We start from the raw sequence: 19455 nt of genomic DNA, 5'->3' as shown, positions 1-19455 counted from the left end.
TGGGATCCCCTCAGGAATATATTAATATTTAAGATTTAATTTGAATCCCTCCGGGAGTAACACATGTTTTTAGGCCTCCGAAGATTAAGGCATTAGAGCGGAATTATTGCGGCGTCCTGTATTTTAATTAATCCAAAGTGGGCCGCACAGCCGCGGCGCCGCGCACTAGTTTGCGCGCAGTTCTATATTAATTAACTCGCTACCGCGATATGAACAATTAATACCGGCGTTAGGCGCTTAGCGCGGCCGCGACTTGCGGGCGCCAACTTCTCGTGCACAGGCGGCGGTACTTCGGCGGCGCTGCGACTCAAGAGACGACAGGACTGCGTCAATCACAGGTCGAAGGACACGTTTCATACACTTATCTCTACGGAGAACATACTCCCAACAACTAAGCTGCGAAGAAAGAACACAGATTTCGATTCCTTGGGTCTGCGTTCTCGAATAAATATTTGGAGCGTGTGATCATATAGCACAACTATCCAAGGATTTCCACCCAATAATATCCAAACAACAGACTCTGTACACAATTTATTAAATTGCCAATACTAATCTCTTTTAAATAACAACAGATTCATATAACTTACAGCACTTAACAAATGGTTAAAAGAATGAGCTTTAAAAACAATAACGGCGGCTTGCCACCATAAAATCAAAGAACCTTTTACAATAGTGCTTATAGAGTTTACCCAAGAGACAAAATCCAATAATAAGTTAACTTGGCAATACAACTTAAGATCATTTACAAAATCTTTTGAGAATGATAATGACACTTGGCACCATAAAATCAGAAAACATTAAGAGCAGTAATAAACTTAAAATAATAATAATGGCAATTTGGCACCATAACATAAGAGAAATTTCTTCTACAAGAACAAATTTAAAATTATTTATATAAAACAACTTTTAGAAAGAATGAAACATCCCCTTAGAACAATTACACTCCTGGAAATTGAAATAAGAACACCGTGAATTCATTGTCCCAGGAAGGGGAAACTTTATTGACACATTCCTGGGGTCAGATGCATCACATGATCACACTGACAGAACCACAGGCACATAGACACAGGCAACAGAGCATGCACAATGTCGGCACTAGTACAGTGTATATCCACCTTTCGCAGCAATGCAGGCTGCTATTCTCCCATGGAGACGATCGTAGAGATGCTGGATGTAGTCCTGTGGAACGGCTTGCCATGCCATTTTCACCTGGCGCCTCAGTTGGACCAGCGTTCGTGCTGGACGTGCAGACCGCGTGAGACGACGCTTCATCCAGTCCCAAACATGCTCAATGGGGGACAGATCCGGAGATCTTGCTGGCCAGGGTAGCTGACTTACACCTTCTAGAGCACGTTGGGTGGCACGGGATACATGCGGACGTGCATTGTCCTGTTGTAACAGCAAGTTCCATTGCCGGTCTAGGAATGGTAGAACGATGGGTTCGATGACGGTTTGGATGTACCGTGCACTATTCAGTGTCCCCTCGACGATCACCAGTGGTGTACGGCCAGTGTAGGAGATCGCTCCCCACACCATGATGCCGGGTGTTGGCCCTGTGTGCCTCGGTCGTATGCAATCCTGATTGTGGCGCTCACCTGCACGGCGCCAAACACGCATACGACCATCATTGGCACCAAGGCAGAAGCAACTCTCATCGCTGAAGACGACACGTCTCCATTCGTCCCTCCATTCACGCCTGTCGCGACACCACTGGAGGCGGGCTGCACGATGTTGGGGCGTGAGCGGAAGACGGCCTAACGGTGTGCGGGACCGTAGCCCAGCTTCATGGAGACGGTTGCGAATGGTCCTCGCCGATACCCCAGGAGCAACAGTGTCCCTAATTTGCTGGGAAGTGGCGGTGCGGTCCCCTACGGCACTGCGTAGGATCCTACGGTCTTGGCGTGCATCCGTGCGTCGCTGCGGTCCGGTCCCAGGTCGACGGGCACGTGCACCTTCCGCCGACCACTGGCGACAACATCGATGTACTGTGGAGACCTCACGCCCCACGTGTTGAGCAATTCGGCGGTACGTCCACCCGGCCTCCCGCATGCCCACTATACGCCCTCGCTCAAAGTCCGTCAACTGCACATACGGTTCACGTCCACGCTGTCGCGGCATGCTACCAGTGTTAAAGACTGCGATGGAGCTCCGTATGCCACGGCAAACTGGCTGACACTGACGGCGGCGGTGCACAAATGCTGCGCAGCTAGCGCCATTCGACGGCCAACACCATGGTTCGTGGTGTGTCCGCTGTGCCGTGCGTGTGATCATTGCTTGTACAGCCCTCTCGCAGAGTCCGGAGCAAGTATGGTGGGTCTGACACACCGGTGTCAATGTGTTCTTTTTTCCATTTCCAGGAGTGTATATATGACTGTCCTTAAACTGACACACAATATTTTTAGCGCAACGCAATCTGACTTTCAAAAATCCCTACAAAAGAATGGCCCTGACTAACATTAACCTATACCTTTCACAAATCACTTACCTCACCAAAAATCTGGGTTACTCGAACTACTGCAATATAGCGAGCGCCACTACTGCCAGCTAAATAAAAGATTCAAACTACGGAAGGCACTAACTACTGATAGCAATAGTTAGCAAATGAAAGATTTTAATAGAGAACAAACAATGTATTTACCTTAATAGTCATCAAAAGTCATAATATATATAGCAGTTCATGACATCCAGTCTTACAAATTTCAAACTTCCGCCATTTCTCTCGCCATATCCACCACTGCTGGCGGCTCACCTCCAACTGCGCAACGCTACGCGCTGTTCACATCCAGCTGCCGCTGCCGAACACTACAATGGCAGACAACAATGCAAACTAGCCACAGACTGCACACAGCACAGCCAGTGATTTTCATACAGAGCGCTACGTAACGTTGCCAATAAGAAAACATAAACAGCCTACTTACAAGATAAAGGCACTTGGTACCATAAAATCAAAGAAGCGCAACACACAACCAATAAATATAATAACAAAACAACAATTTGACACAACCAAGGGGCAAAGGCAACTCCCAACGCAATCACCGACGAGCGATCTCACAACACTTCGGAGCCTTCCCACTAGAAACGGTCCACGGAATAAACCTCTGAGAGCTTCCCGACATGCCTCCCACAACTGCCTATCACTTACGCACCTTGGTTATGTTCTGTAACACGCGACAGATAATATCAACACAAGATAAAATTCAAAATACAGTATAACATCCCGACAGCACGTGATAACCACAGCGTCGCTAACTCGGGCGCTCTTAACAAGTGCCGGAAGCCAACACACACAAATCTCAAACAATTCTCGCTTCCTAAAACGAAACAATGAAAGTCAAGCACCATATAAATAGTCAAACCACAGTCTTAGAAGTGCCTTAACGACACCAAACGCGACTATTCCCCAAGTTAATAGTAACACAGTGAGATAAAAATACAGAACATACCACTAAATGCTGTTGCATAAACCAAATTGACGAGATCGTGTTGTTCAGGTCCCAGAAGGCCACACGTACCAAGCAGCAGTAATTCACTATGCATATACTGTCCAAAACCGCCTTCCTTAGGAAGACTTTACCTAACACATCAAATGCCAAATATACAATACATGAACGCAACTCCGAGCAGGTCACAGGAACCACCTACGTGAATTCTTTCAAAATGGAAAAATAGGCACCACCAAAGGTAACGCTGAGCAGACCGGGTGGGCAACGACCCACTCAACTCCAGTTGAGCAAATAAATTAGTACCAACAAATATCGTAACGTGCCACACACACACAGCAAAAACTTCCAACAACGCCGTCCCACATTAGAATGAAGTTCAGAAACCGTGAAAGGGTCCTGTAGCCACCTTTCGTTAGTCCGGTAGCCCATTTTCACTAGTATTTCTCTTTCCTTCCTTGTTTCTCTTTTCCCATAATTATCATAGTGGTGTGATTGAATGAATGTGGTTGTGTGTCACGTTGCTAGACGGTGGCGTAGTCTGCTGCAGAAAGTCTGCGATAGTCGTACAGATTCAGCAGCAGTGGTACAGAATAGCCAACTCTCGTAGTGGTCAAGTCGGCAAAGAGGTTTTCGCTACTTGTGAGAAATCCACCTGCGTTAGGTTGGTGGCGGAAATGGCATCTTTGGGTTTTCCGGTCCACGCGGAGCGTGGAGGAGGCTGGAGAGGAAAAAGGGAGGCAGTCTGCCGCCAGTACGGGAAGCGTCCACAGCTGTGCTCCAGTCGAAGAAGGGTGAGTTAGACTGACCGCGTGGCGCGCTGTTACTTGGCGAGGGGAGAGCTGTTAGCTTTTGGTCTCGCTTTTCCGATCTGGAAGATTGCTTTGCCTTGTCGCAGCAAGGAATGCAAAACTATGGCAGATTTTTCTTTTAGCAAATTTCTGTAGCAGACTTGGATCCGCCGGAAGAGCGCCACACAAAGGTGTCGATAAGAAGTGAGCACTCGCTTCTGTACGAATGTCTGTTTCCCTTCAGCTGAGCCTGCATAAGCTTTCACCTTTCTAAATATTTAAGCCTTGTCTTCTCGTAAATTTTCCTTGCTTTATGTGACTTTCGTCCGTGGGGAGCCAACCACGTGGTAGAACATTATAGTTGTTGGGCTACCGGCATCACTAACTGTCCAATCGCATGTTTGTTTTAGATAATGTTAACATGATTGTGTGATGTGATATTGTTGGAATTTGGCACTATACCTAGAAATTGTGTCTCCACAAACCACGTGTTATCAGGAATCGTGTACATGCCTCAATCCTTATCTTAGGAATAAATGATTTTATCTACAATTTTCTCTTGTGTTCCGAGATTACGTTTTTGTACCTAAGCCCCTCAACTCGTAGCTTTCCCGTTAGCACATCCAACGCGTTTCCTTATGCACAGGTCCAGTGATTAGTCTCCCTTTGTATTTTATAACAAATGCTGTAGATTAAGTCTTATTTTCAGGTGTGTTGCTGGGAGCTGATCTTATGCAGTGTTCATGCATTTTCTATTTTATTTTAAATGTTTGATTGTCGTGAACAGTGCACGGGCAATACTATTAATTACATCGTATCCGCTATGAGCGACCTCACAACGTATACATTTTTTGTGAGTTTTTGGTCTGTGATAAAATCAATTTATTTTCCGACTCGACCAAACCTTCGATTAGTTGTATGATCAGAGTCGGTGGCGACCTTAATCTTCTGAAGTTAACTTTACAAGCAATAAGTATTTACATTCCCAATAATAACGTAATAACCCGTAGTTACAGGTTAGTTACAACCGCTTCTGGAGCTTCCAGCGGGAAATCTGACGAGCCAACCGAGCCCACACCCTAACCTGGCAGACGACTCCAAAATTCAGCAACTAGTTGTCTCCGGGCCAGAGTATCACAGGACCCCACCGGTCCTCCACATCAGACAAGCATCAGAATAAGTACACCGACTCCAGTTAATCACCACCGCATGGCCAGCACAGCGGCGAGTCGCCTCCGCTCCAGACCACTCTGCTCATATTGCGAGGCACAACAACCTTAGCGCTAGTCAGGCAGAGTGAACTTCACATTCCGTGCAATACCTGGAAACCGACTACCTTCTCGCTTTCCGCCGGCCACCGCAAACACACGCCAGCGACGTAATAGCAGATCAGCACCGGAGCGCCATCCGCACCAGAATAGCGAACTATAATCGATTATAGCGTGCGCTCTAAACAAGATCACAGGATAGGGGCGCGCGCCATATCAATTGAAGAAAAAAAATTGCAGCACCAAAAAATAGCCAGTGTGAAGTAATGAAACTTCGGGAGTACAGTTGTCGCGGTAAAATATTTAACTGATGAAGATCACAAGACCAGAGGTTAATGTAAGCTCTGGGTAAGCCAATGCAAATACGAAATAGTGGTATATTAATACCCAGTGTAACAGTCAGAATGGCGAATGCAAGCACTGTGTTGTCCAGGTGCCAGATGTCAGTATGCGCAGTAGAGTTCGATTCCTGTTGCAGTTGGTCGTTCAATACAGGGGCGGTTAATGCTGTTTGAGGATGGCACTGTTGTCGCCCAATTATGTCCCATATGTGGAGACAGATGTGGTGATCGATCAGACTAAGCCAACACGTTTGCACTCTGTACAGCGTGTTGGGTTACAACAGCGGTATGTGGGCGACCGTTATCATGTTGGAAAACACGCTCTGGCATGCTCTTCATGAATGGCAGGACAACAGTTGGAATCACAAAAATCACGTATAAATTTGCATTCAGGGAACATGGAATAATCACGAAAGAGCTCCTGCTATATTACGTTAGTTAGGAGGCCACACTGTAACTCCAGGTATAGGTCCAGTGTGTCCAGCGCGCAACTGGCCTCCTAACTAACACAATATCGCAGAAGGAACATCCAGTTTCCTGTATCGCTATTACAAGAACTCGTTCAAATTCGGTGTGGTGTTGATAAAAGCGTCTTTGTGCCTTGGATGCATTCTTCAATAACATCAGCGCACCACGTCCAGTCTTAAAAATTCTTACGCTCACAAGCATTACTGTGCGTATTTAAATCACATACGATTTTAATCCCAATAGTGGCGCTGCTAGTGCCATTCTCATGCGACTGGCACAAAAATTGAGTAGACATCATCTTCCAGGTGCATAAATACGCCTAACTACTTTCATCTATGCCACACAACGTCGTCTTGGAGATGGGATTGTTTTTTTCGTCAGTGTATCTTTAAGTGGACTTTGTCGAAAGATTCCCCCAATGCTGTGATACACTACTGGCCATTAAATTTGTTACACAACGAAGATGACGTGCTACAGACGAGAAATTTAACCGACAGGAAGAAGGAGCTGTGATACGCAAATGATTAGCTTTTCAGAGCATTCACACGAGGTTGGCGCCGGTGGCGACACCTACAGCGTGCTGATATGAGGAAAGTTTCCAACCGATTTCTCATAAACAAGCAGCAGTTGATCGGCGTTGCCTGGTGAAATGTTGTTGTGGTGCCTCGTGTAAGGAGGAGAAATGCGTACCATCACTTTTCCGACTTTGATAAAGGTCGGATTGTAGCCTACCGCGATTGCGGTTTATCGTATCGCGACATTGCTGCTCGCGTTGGTCGAGATCCAATGACAGTTAGCAGAATATGGAATCGGTGGGTTCAGGAGAGTAATACGGAACGCCGTCCTGGATGCCAACGGCCTCGTATCACTAGCAGTCGAGATGACTGGCATGTTATCCGCATGGCTATAACGGATCGTGCAGCCACGTCTCGATCCCTGAGTCGACAGATGGGGACGTTTGCAAGACAACAACCATCTGCACGAACAGTTCGACGACGTTTGCAGCAGCATGGACTATCAGCTCGGAGACCACGGCTGCGGTTACCCTTGTCGCTTCAGGAATGCCTGCGATGGTGTATTCAACGACGAACCTGGGTCCACGAACGGCAAAACGTCATTTTTTCGGATGAATCCAGGTTCTGTTTACAGCATCATGATGGTCGCATCCGTGTTTGGCGACATCGCGGTGAACGCACATTGGAAGCATGTATTCGTCATCGCCATACTGGAGTATCACCCGGCGTGATGGTATGGTTACATGTCTCGGTCACCTCTAGTTCGCATTGACGGCACTTTGAACAGTGGACGTTACATTTCAGATGTGTTACGACCCGTGGCTATACCCTTCAGCTGGCCGGAGTGTCCGAGATGTTCTAGGCGCTACAGTCTGGAACTGCGCGACATCTACAGTCGCAGGTTCGAATCCTGCCTCCGGCATGGATGTGTGCGATGTCCTTAGGTTAGTTAAGTTTAAGTAGTTGTAAGTTCTAGGGGACTGATGACCACAGCAGGCAAGTCCCATAGTGCTCAGAGCCATTTTTTTCTATCCTTCATTCGATCCCTGCGAAACCCCACATTTCAGCAGGATAATGCTCGACCGCATGTTGCAGGTCCTGTACAGGCCTTTCTGGATACAGAAAATGTTCGACTGCTCCCCTGGCCAGCATATTCTCCATATCTCTCACCAACCGAAAACGTCTGGTCAATCGTGGCCGACCAACTGGCTCGTCAAAATACGCCAGCCACTACTCTTGAACTGTGGTATCGTGTTGAAGCTGAATGGGCAGCTGTGCCTGTACACTCCATCCAAGCTCTGTTTGACTGAATGCCCAGGCGTATCAAGGACGTTATTACGGCCGGAGGTGGTTGTTCTGGGTACTGATTTCTCAGGATCTATGCACCCAAATTGCGTGAAAATGTAATCACATGTCAGTTCTAGTATAATATATCTGTCCTATGAATACCCGTTTATCATCTGCATTTCTTCTTGGTGTAGCAATTTTAATGGCCAGTAGTGTAGTAAACACTGCAATATGCTTCTGGGTTCGAGGGGATCAACGACCTCTCCTGTGTAATGCCCCGGACGCACATTCTCAGAGATTTATGCGTCAATGACCAGTTTTTGTTACTAATGGAGTTCCTTAGAGCGAGATTGCCCACTTTCGCCTGTGCTACCTTGTTTTCTGTTTCCTCCTTGCTTCGTCCCGCCTTACTTTATCACGTGTTCAAGACAGTCGGAATCGTTCATCTTTGCCTACTTCGTGGTCCCCAATTTTGATGCTAAGTCTATTGCAAATCTCATTCCTTCGACTCCTCATTACGTTACTCACTTCGGTTTATTCTCAGCTGATAAAAAGTGTACTCATTACACCATTCATTCCACTCATCATTACCTCTAGATCTTCTTCACTTCCGCTGAAAATAGCAATGTTCATAGCGAATCTGATCACTGATATTCTTTGACCCTAAATTTTAATCTCATTCCAGAAGCTATCTTCTATTGCGTCATTGTTTCGTGGATGGACACAGTGAGCACTAGGGGAGTAACGTTGAATCCCTATTTTACACCCGTTTCAATCCAAGAGCTTCACTCTTTGTCCCTCATTCTTTTTGCTGCTTCCTGGATTTGTACAAATTGTACATTATCCCACTTTCTTTATAGCTTACACCAATTCTCCTGGTGATTTAAAAAATCTTGCACTACGTTACATAGTCGAACGCTTTTTGCCGGTTGACAAATCCGTTGAAGGAACCCTTATTTTTCAAAGGCTTATCAATTGTAACGTGAAGGCTACCTCTCTGGTAGCTTTATCTATTACTAGCTGAGTTCCGTGGTTTTATCTGCGGATAAACAGTTATTTATAAAGAAATGTCAATGCCGAAACTCACTATCCACGCGTATGCGCCATCACAAAAGATACCACTTGGAGGTTCAGAGGCGCGAACCACTTGCGGTCCAGCAGACTGCGCGACGTCGTAAAAATAAAAAATAAAAAATAAATAAAAAAAATTTGAGACGATGGGAGAAGCTGACACAATATACACTGAAGCACCCAAGAAACTGGTATAGCCATGCGTATTCAAATACAGAGGTACGCCTATATAAGACAAATGTCTGGCGCAGTTGTTAGATCTGTTACTACTGCTACAGGTTTTCGAGATGTAACTGAGTTTTAACGTGGTGTTGTAGTCGGCGCACGAGCGATACAGTATCTCCTATGTAGTGATAAAAGTGGGGATTTTCTAGCACGACCATTTCACGAGTGTACCGTGAATATGAGGAATCACGCAAAATCTCGTGGTCGTGCGGTAGCGTTCTCGCTTCCCACGCCCGGGTTCCCGGGTTCGATTCCCGGCGGGGTCAGGGATTTTCTCTGCCTCGTGATGGCTGGGTGTTGTGTGCCGTCCTTAGGTTAGTTGGGTTTAAGTAGTTCTAAGTTCTAGGGGACTTATGACCACAGCAGTTGAGTCCCATAGTGCTCAGAGCCATTTGAACCATTTTGAATCACGCAAAACATCAAATATCCGACATGGCAACGGCCGGAAAATGATCCTGCAAGAACGGGACCAACACAGACTGAAGAGAATCTTTCAACGTAACAGAAGTGCAATCCTTCCGCAATTTTTGGCCATCAGCAAGTGTCAGCGTGCGAATCATTCAACGAAACAACATCGATATGGGCTTTCGGAACCGAAGGCCCATTCGTGTACCCTTGATGACTGCACAACACAAAACTTTACGCCTCGTGTGGGCCCGACAGCACCGACATTGATCTGTTGATGACGGGGAACATGTTGCCTCGTCGGACGAGTCTCGTTTCAGATTGTATCGAGCGGATGGACGCGTACAAGTATGGAGGCAACCTCGTGATGAATCCATGGGTTCTGGAAGTCGCCAGGGACTGTGATATGGAACTCCTGATACGTCTAGATACTGCCCTGACAGATGACACGTACGTAAGCATCCTGTCCCCTCACCTTCATCCATTCATGTCCACTGTGCATTCCGACGGACTTTCTCAATTCCAGCTGGACAATGCGACTCCTAACAAGTCCACAATTGTTACAGGGTGGCTTCAGGAAAACTCTCCTGAATTTAAATACTTCCTCTGGCCACCAAACACCCCAGGCTTGAATATTATTGAGCATATCTGGGATGTCTTACAACGTGTTCTTCAGAATAGATCTGCACCCCTTCGTACTCTTACGGATTTATGGACAGCCCTGCAGGATTCATGGTGTCAGTACCCTTCAGCACTTTCAGACATTAGTCGAGTCGATGCCACGTGGTGTTGTGACACTTTTGCGTGCTTGCGGGAGCTTACACAATATTAGGCAGATATACCAGTTTCTTTGGCTCTTCAGTGCATGTCGCTCACAAGTCACTCGTTTATTTAAGAAAAAACACCCGTATGCTTAAAACATACATCTGATAGTTAGGTGTCATGGATGATTTATTAGTCACTTTATCCATCCTACAGTAACAGTAGTCGCGTTGACACTCCCACGAGAATAAGGTTTTTTTGGAGGGGGGGGGGGGGGGCGGGGGGGGGGGGGAGAGGAGGAGGTAATAAATGGTTAATGGTTAATCTGTGTGTTAATTCACGGTGTAGGCTATCGCCAGTCCAAGGTACATCCAAATGCTTTTCAGTTTAAAGAAGTGGCAAACATACTAACTCGACGGAGAAAGAAGATAAATAATTCTTACAATATTTGTGCGTGCAACATCGTCGTCTGCATCGCGTATGTACCTGACTGGCGGGCACACTCGCGTATCATTGTCAAATCCAGTCTCACTAAACGCCTGGCATGTCCTACATGCAAAGACACGACGTCTCCCTGTCGGACAACGTTTAAATGACGACATCATTGTGCGTCTTCAATCGCCTCAGAAGCTGTAAGATACGCCTGACGCTCAGTGGCTAAAATGCTTGTACGGAAGTACGGATTGAACTCTTTAACGGTGTGTTACGCTGAATCGTATTAAGTAGGACATATTAAACATTAAAAACGTTTTCACAAATATAATACAGTTTCATCGTCAGCTAAGAAGGCTAAATTTTATTTTACATTCTGCTGTATATTATTCTTTTCAGAAAATTGGATGCATGAAGCCTTAACCTGATTCTGCGATAATTCTAGCATTTATCTGCCCTTGTTAGTTCGGAATTATGTGGATAACATTCTTCCGAAAGTTTATGGTATGTCTATGGTCTGATACAGTCTACACAACAGGTACACTGAACAGCCAAAGAAACTGGTATACGTGCCTAATATCGCGTACGGCCCCTGCAAGCACGCAGAAATGCCACAGTACGAGGTGGTAGGGACTCGAGTAGTGTCTGAAGTAGTGCTGGAGGGAATTAACACAATCAATCCTACAGGGCTGTCCATAAATCCGTGGCGATCTCTTCTGCACAGCACGTTGCAAGACATCCCAGACATGTTCAATAATGTTCATGTCTGGGGTGTTTGGTGGCCAGCGGATGTGTTTAAACTCGGAAGAGTGTTCCTGGAGACAGCCTTTAGCAATTCAGGAAGTGTGGGGTGTCGCATTGTCCTGCTGGATTTGCCCAAGTCCGTCGGACTGCACAGTGTACATGAGTGGATGCATTTGATCAGACAGGATTCTTGCGTACGCGTCACCTATCAGAGTCGTATCTAGACCTGTCAGGAGTCCCTTATCACTCCAACTGCAAACGCCCCACACAATTGCACAGTCTCCACCAGCTTCAACAGTTCCCTGCTGGCATGCAGGGTCCATGGATTCATGCGGTGGCTCCATTCCATCCGCTCGATACAATTTGAAACGAGACTCTTCCGACCACGCAACATGTTTCCGGTCATCAAGAGTCCAATGTCGGTGTTGACAGGCCTTCGGCCGCGAAAGCCCGTATCGATAATGTTTCGTTGAATGGTCCAGCACTGAAATCAGCAGGAATTTGCGGAAGGGTTGCACTTCTGTCATCTTGAACGATTCTGTTCTGTTGTCGTTGGTCCCGTTCTTGCAGGATCTTTTTGCGGCCGCAGTGATGTCTGAGATTTGATGTTTTACCGGATTCGTGATATTTACTGTACATTCGTGAAATGGTTGTACTGGAAAATCCCCACTTCATCACTACCTCGGAGATGGTGTGTCCCATCACTCGTTCGCCGACTTTAACACCACGTTCAAACTCACTCAAATCTTGATAACCTGCCAGTGTAACAGCAGTAACCGATCTAACAATCGCGCCAGACACTTGTTGACTTAAATGGGCGTTGCAGAGCTCAACGCCGCATTCTGCCTGTTTAGATATATCGGTATTTGAATGCACATGCCCATGCAAGTTTCTTTGGCGCTTCAGTGTAGAGGATTTCCCTTGGTTGCCACTTCCCCCAGCGATTTTACAAAATCCGAAGAAAAGTTATCTATGCCTTCTGAATTTTTCGATTTCAAGTATTACGAAGTTCCGTCAAACTATGACTGTAGTACTGGTTTCCCTATGTCTTCAGTATGTCCCACTTCGTCTATTACGTCGGCAGTGTTCTTGTCCATTGAAGAGGCCTTCGATATACAGTATCTACCTACCCGCTCTCTTTTCTAAACTAAGACCCATATCATCCGGAACTCTTAACGCTGATAACTTTGCATTTGATTTAACCGAAGGCAATTTTGATTTTTCTGTTTTTGTTGAATCATTTGTTCCGACAACCATTTCTTTTTCAATTTTTCCTGCAGCCATTTCATCTTAGCTTCCCTGCACTTTTCATTTATCTTATTTGTAAGTGACTTATATGGCTCTATTCTTGCCTCCTCCTTGCCAATTTTGTACTTTCTTCTTTCGTCAATCAGTTGAAGTACGTACTGTATATGTGACACACAAATCACTTGCGTACAACAAAATAGGAGTCTCTTATAAAGTGTCTCTTTTAGATTTTTGTAAGGTATGTATTTCATCACGTGCAATCAAGTGTGTCAGTACGAAATTATCTTTATTCTCGTTAAATAACACACAAATATTTTGTGTATGTATTTGTAGATAAAAAAAAGTTATAAATTAACACCCATGTTGACGCATTCTGAAACGATTCATCCTGTGTTCTTCTTGTTACGAAGAATATATGAGGTTTCAATTTACATCTGAAAGCTGAAGTATATCCTGAATTATTTTCTTTGTCCAGTGTCTTACGCTGCACTTTTTTCACTCTGAGGCTGCCTGCATGATCATGGACGGCATTCCCTGATACCTCATCATATATCCTATCATTCACTCCCTTCTTCTAGTTAATGTTTCCATGTATTCCTTTGCTCGATAGTTTTACTAATAAGAGAACCTGTTGCCATAATGCTAATCTTCTTTTGTTACCGCTTCCTGACTGCTTTTTCGTATTCTCGCAGTGTGTTTACGTAAAATTTTCTGTTGGACGTGTTCATAGCTGACATTTTCATGGGATCTCAAGCTAGCACACAGTTTTGGCCATTTTTATTTCGAAAGCCGCCATAAATATATGCAGGTATGCACTGGGGTTTCTTGCATGGAAGTATGTGCAAGGTGCATCCTCTCACCTTCCATAGTCCACTTAGTACGTTGGCCTAATTCTAGTAACTCGGCGTTCCGGCAGACTATTTTTGCCACGGTATTCTGGAATATCGCCCCGCATATTTTTATTCAATTCCAGTGGATTCCTCCATTAAGCGATTGCGAATGGTATTTTATCATGAAAAATATTTACGTAAAATATTTTTGTCGGTGCACTTTGACGTTTTCTGCAGCATTTAAAAATCGGGCAATTCTGTTTGTATGTTTACCCGGAAAACCACTTGTGAAGCTATGTATTACCACCGCGACGCTTTGGCGTCGGCGAGAGCAAATATTGATATTTCATTCCAGTCGCAGGCGTTACCGATTACTGATAAAGCTCTCTGAATACTCCGCCAGTGCGTAATATGTGCGTACTCCATGTGTTATGCAATGCGTAAATACGGCTCTTATTATACCAAATCTTCAAGAACTTTGCAAAATCGAAATACCAACAGTCTAAAAATGAAACTTCCTGGCAGATTAAAACTGTGTGCCCGGCCGAGACTCGAAATCGGGACCTTTGCCTTTCGCGGGCAAGTGCTCTACCAACTGAGCTACCGAAGCAAGACTCACGCCCACTACTCACAGCTTTACTTCTGCCAGTACCTCGTCTCCTGCCTTCCAAACTTTACAGAAGCTCTCCTGCGAACCTTGCAGAACTAGCACTCCTGAAAGAGAGGATATTGCGGAGACATGGCTTAGCCGTAGCCTGGGGGATGTTTCCAGAATGAGATTTTCACTCTGCAGCGGAGTGTGCGCTGATATGAAACTTCCTGGCAGATTAAAACTGTGTGCCCGACCGAGACTCGAACTCGTGACCTTTGCCTTTCGCGGGCAAGTGCTCTACCAACTGAGCTACCGAAGCACGACTCACGGCCGGTACTGACAGCTTTACTTCTGCCAGTACCTCGAGTCTCGGTCGGGCGCACAGTTTTAATCTGCCAGGAAGTTTCATATCAGCGCACACTCCGCTGAAGAGTGAAAATCTCATTCTGGAGTCTAAAAATGCCGGTGCAGGCACGTTTCGAAGCATACCGTTCAACGCGCGTTATTGTAATGGGGCTCCGCAGCAGCTGAAGCCTATATTTTCGAATTTCACCCCAGCGACATTGTGTATTACGATTGCAGTAGACACTGTATTATCTGAACTGAACCATTGATGAATGAAGTGTGTAGCCTGACAGCGTAAATCACGTTTTTGCTGCACCAACTCGTGTCGGATATGCCGTCATTCAGGCAAACTGCTGCTCGAAACATTTTCCGTATCAAGGACGCAGATCGTTGCAGTTGACTTCAATTATATGTTGGACGTATTTCAATCTCTGTCTTCAGTTTTTCCCACTACAGTTCCTCTAGTACTATGGAAGCTATTCGTTGAATAACCCACGTCCTATCATCCTGTCTGTTGCCCTTGACATTCCCAGTATTTCCTTCATCAAATTAAGTCCGATGTTTGACACTCACACATTTTCTGGTGAGTAATGCCTCCCTTGCCTTTTTATGTCCATGCTTCGTCTGTCACGGGTTATTTTGCTTCCAATTCAGCACAATTCGTCTACTTCGTAATCATTAGTTTTGATGTTAAGTTTCTCGTTTCTCCTACTTCTCATACCTTTGGCTACAGGGTGGTCCATAGATCGTGACCGGGCCAAATATCTCACGAAATAAGCGTCAAACGAAAAAACTACAAAGAGCGGAACTTGTCTAGCCTGAAGCGGGAAACCAGATGGCGCTGTGGTTGGTCCGCTAGATGGCGCTGCCATAGATCAAACGGGTATCAAATGCGTTTTTTTAAAAAATAGGAACCCCCATTTTTTATTACTTATTCGTGTAGTACATAAAGAAATATGAATGCTTTAGTTGGACCGCTTTGTTCGCTTTGTGATAGATGGAGCTGTAATAATCACAAGCATATGGCTCACAATTTTAGACGAACAGTTGGTAACATGTAGGTTTTTTTAAAATTAAAATACAGAACGTAGGTACGTTTGAACATTTTATTTCGTTTGTTACAATGTGATACATGTACCTTTGTGAACTTATCATTTCTGAGAACGCATGCTGTTACACCGTGATTACCTGTAAATACCACATTAACGCAGTAAATGCTCAAAATGATGTCCGTCAACCTCAATGCATTTGGCAATACGTGTAACGACATTCCTCTCAACAGCGTGTAGTTCACCTTCCGTAGCGTTAACACATGCATTGACAATGCGCTGACGCATGTTGTCAGGCGTTTTCGGTGGATCACGATAGCAAATATCCTTCAACTTTCCCCACAGAAAGAAATCCCGGGACGTCAGATCCGGTGAACGTGCGGGCCATGGTATGGTGCTTCGACGACCAATCCACATGTCATGAAATATGCTATTCAATACCGCTTCAACCGCACGGAAGCTATGTGCCGGACATCCATTATGTTGGAAGTATATCGCCATTCTGTCATGCAGTGAAGCATCTTGTAGTAACATCGGTACAACATTACGTAGGAAATCAGCATACATTGCACCATTTAGATTGCCATCGACAAAATGGGGGCCAATTATCCTTTCTCCCATAACGTCGCACCATACATTAACCCGCCAACGTCGCTGATGTTCCACTTGTCGCAGCCATCGTGGATTTTCCGTTGCCCAATAGTGCATATTATGCCGGTTGGTGAATGACGCTTCGTCGCTAAATAGAACGCGTGCAAAAAATCTGTCATCGTCCCATAATTTCTCTTGCGTGTAGTGGCAGAACTGTACACGACGTTCAAAGTCGTCCCCATGCAGTTACTGGTGCATAGAAATATGGTACGGGTGCAATCGATGTTGATGTAGCATTCTCAACACCGACGTTTTTGAGATTCCCGATTCTCGCGATTTGTCTGCTACTGATGTGGGGATTAGCCGCGACAGCAGCTAAAACATCTACTTGGGCGTCATCATTTGTTGCAGGTCGTGGTTGCCGTTTCACATGTGGCTGAACACTTTCTGTTTCCTTAAATAACGTAACTATCCGGCGAATGGTCTGGACACTTGGATGATGTAGTCCAGGATACCGAGCAGCAAACATAGCACACGCCCGTTGGACATTTTGACCACAATAGCCATACATCAACGCGATATCGACCTTTTCAGCAATTGGTAAACGGTCCATTTTAACAAGTGCAATGTATTACGAAGCAAATACCGTCCGCACTGGCGGAATGTTACTTGATACTACTTACTTATACGTTTGTGACTATTACAGCGCCATCTATCACAAATCGAAAAAACTGGTCCAACTAAAACATTCATATATCTTTACGTACTACACGAATATGTACTAAAAATTGGGGTTCCTATTTTATAAAACGCAGTTGATATCCGTTTGGCATATGGCAGCGGCATCTAGAGGGCCAACAATAGCGCTATCTGGTTTCCCCTTCAAGCTAGACAAGTTTCGTCTTTGTAGTTTTTTCGTTTGATGCTTTTTTCGTGAGATATTTGGCCCGGTCGCTATCAATGGACCACCCTATATATCCAGTTTAGTCTCTGCCCACATTCTGTATTCATCAGACTGTTCATTCCATTCGACGGATCCTGTAATTCTTCTTCATTTTCGCTGAGTGTAACAGTCATCAGCGAATCTCGTCATTGATATCCTTTCATCCTGAATTTTGATCCCTCTCTTGAACCTTTCTTTTAATTCCGTCATTACTTTTTCAAGGTATTGATTGAACAGTAGGGGCGATAGACAGAAGCCCTGTCTTACACCCTTTTTCATCCGATCACTTCGTTCTTGATCTTCCAGTCTTATTGGTCCATCTCGGTTCTTGTACGTATCATGGATCACCCATCTTACAGTTCAGCTTTAACATACTTTTCTCAGTATTTCAAACATCTCGCACCAGCTCACACTATCGAACGCTTTTTATAGGTCATAAATCCGAAGACCGTATCTAGATCTTCTGTTGTCCTGCTACCAAACGCATCGTTCGTACTGGAGCCTTTACCTTGCCTAAGGCCAAACTGGTCGTCATCTAACAAAAACTCAGTTTTATTTTCCATTATTCCCTGTGTAATTGTTGTCAGCAGCTTGGATACATGAATTTTTCAACTGACACTGCTATAGTTTCACACTTATCGGTTCTTACGTTTGCTCTACGTGAACCTAATTTCAGATCTGTCGCATTCCGTCATTGTTAATGTCTTCCTAGACGGCAACGGCGTTTTACAACAGGAAAACTGTTCGTGTCACACTGTCAGATTCATGCTACAGTGGCTTGAGGGGCAATAATTAACTCAAGTTGACGTTTTGCGTGCTCTGACCGTGATGGAAGACATCTAGGACGCTATTGGACAACAGCTCCGAGCCCACGAACAACCGGTCCGTAATTTTTAGGTATTGCGTGACGTGTGCGTAGCAGTTTCGCCATGTTTCTCCGGATCTTTCTGAGCACTCGACGAATACAAGCCATTCAGTATCACTACGGTATTGAGTTCTGGGATGGAGTAACACGATATTAATCAGATTGGTCACCATGTTTTGGCTCCTACACACACTGAAGAGCCAAACAAACTGGTACCTGCCTAATATCAAAATGGCTCTGAGCATTATGAGACTTAACATCTGAGTTCATCAGTCCCCTAGAACTTAAAACTACTTAAACCTAACTAACCTAAGGACATCACACACATCCATGCCCGAGGCAGAATTCAAACCGTCCGTAGCGGTCGCATGGTTCCAGACTGTAGCTCCTACAACCGCTCGATCACACCGGCCGGCTTCCTAATATCGTGCAGGGCCCTCGTGAGCAGCAGAAATGCCGTGACACTATGTGGCATGGTATCGACTAATTTCTGAGTATTGGAGGCAAAGACAGTATGAACCTTGCAGGGCTGTCCATAAATCCGTAAGAGTACGACGGGGTGCAGATGTCTCCTGAACAACTCGTTGCAAGGCATCCGAGGTATGCTCAATAATGTTCATGTCTGAGGAGTTTGGTGGACAGTGGATGTGTTTTTGACTCAGAAGAGTGTTCTTGGATTCTGGGCGTGTGGGGTCCTGCTGGAATTGCCCAAGTCCGTCGGAATGTGCAATGGACATGACAGGATGCAGGTGAACAGACAGGATGATTACGTACGTGTCACCTGTGGGAGTTGTATGTAGATGTATCAGGAGTCCTGTATCACTCCACCCCATTACAGAGCCTCCACCAGCCTGAACAGTCCCAAGGTGACATGCAGGGTCCATGGATTCATGAGGTTGTCTCCCTACCCGTACACGTCCATCCACTCGATACTATTTGAAACGAGACTCGTCCGACCAGTCAACATGTTTCCAGTCATCAACAGTTCAATGTCGATGTTGACGGGCCCAGACGAGGCCGTAAAGCTTTGTGTAGTGCAGTCATCTAGGGCACACGAGTCAGCCTCCGCCTCGGAAAGCCCATATCGATGATATTTCGTTGAATGGTTCGCACGCTGACACTTTTTGATTGCCCAGGCCTGAAATCTGCAGCAATTTGCGGAAGGTTTGCACTTGTGTCACGCTGAACGACTTTCTTCAGTCGTCGTTGATCCCGTTCTTATAGGATCTTTTTCCGGCCCAGT

This window comes from Schistocerca americana, chromosome 3 (genome assembly GCF_021461395.2).
Source record: "Schistocerca americana isolate TAMUIC-IGC-003095 chromosome 3, iqSchAmer2.1, whole genome shotgun sequence".
NCBI lineage: Eukaryota > Metazoa > Arthropoda > Insecta > Orthoptera > Acrididae > Schistocerca > Schistocerca americana.
This window is presented reverse-complemented; position numbering follows the sequence as displayed.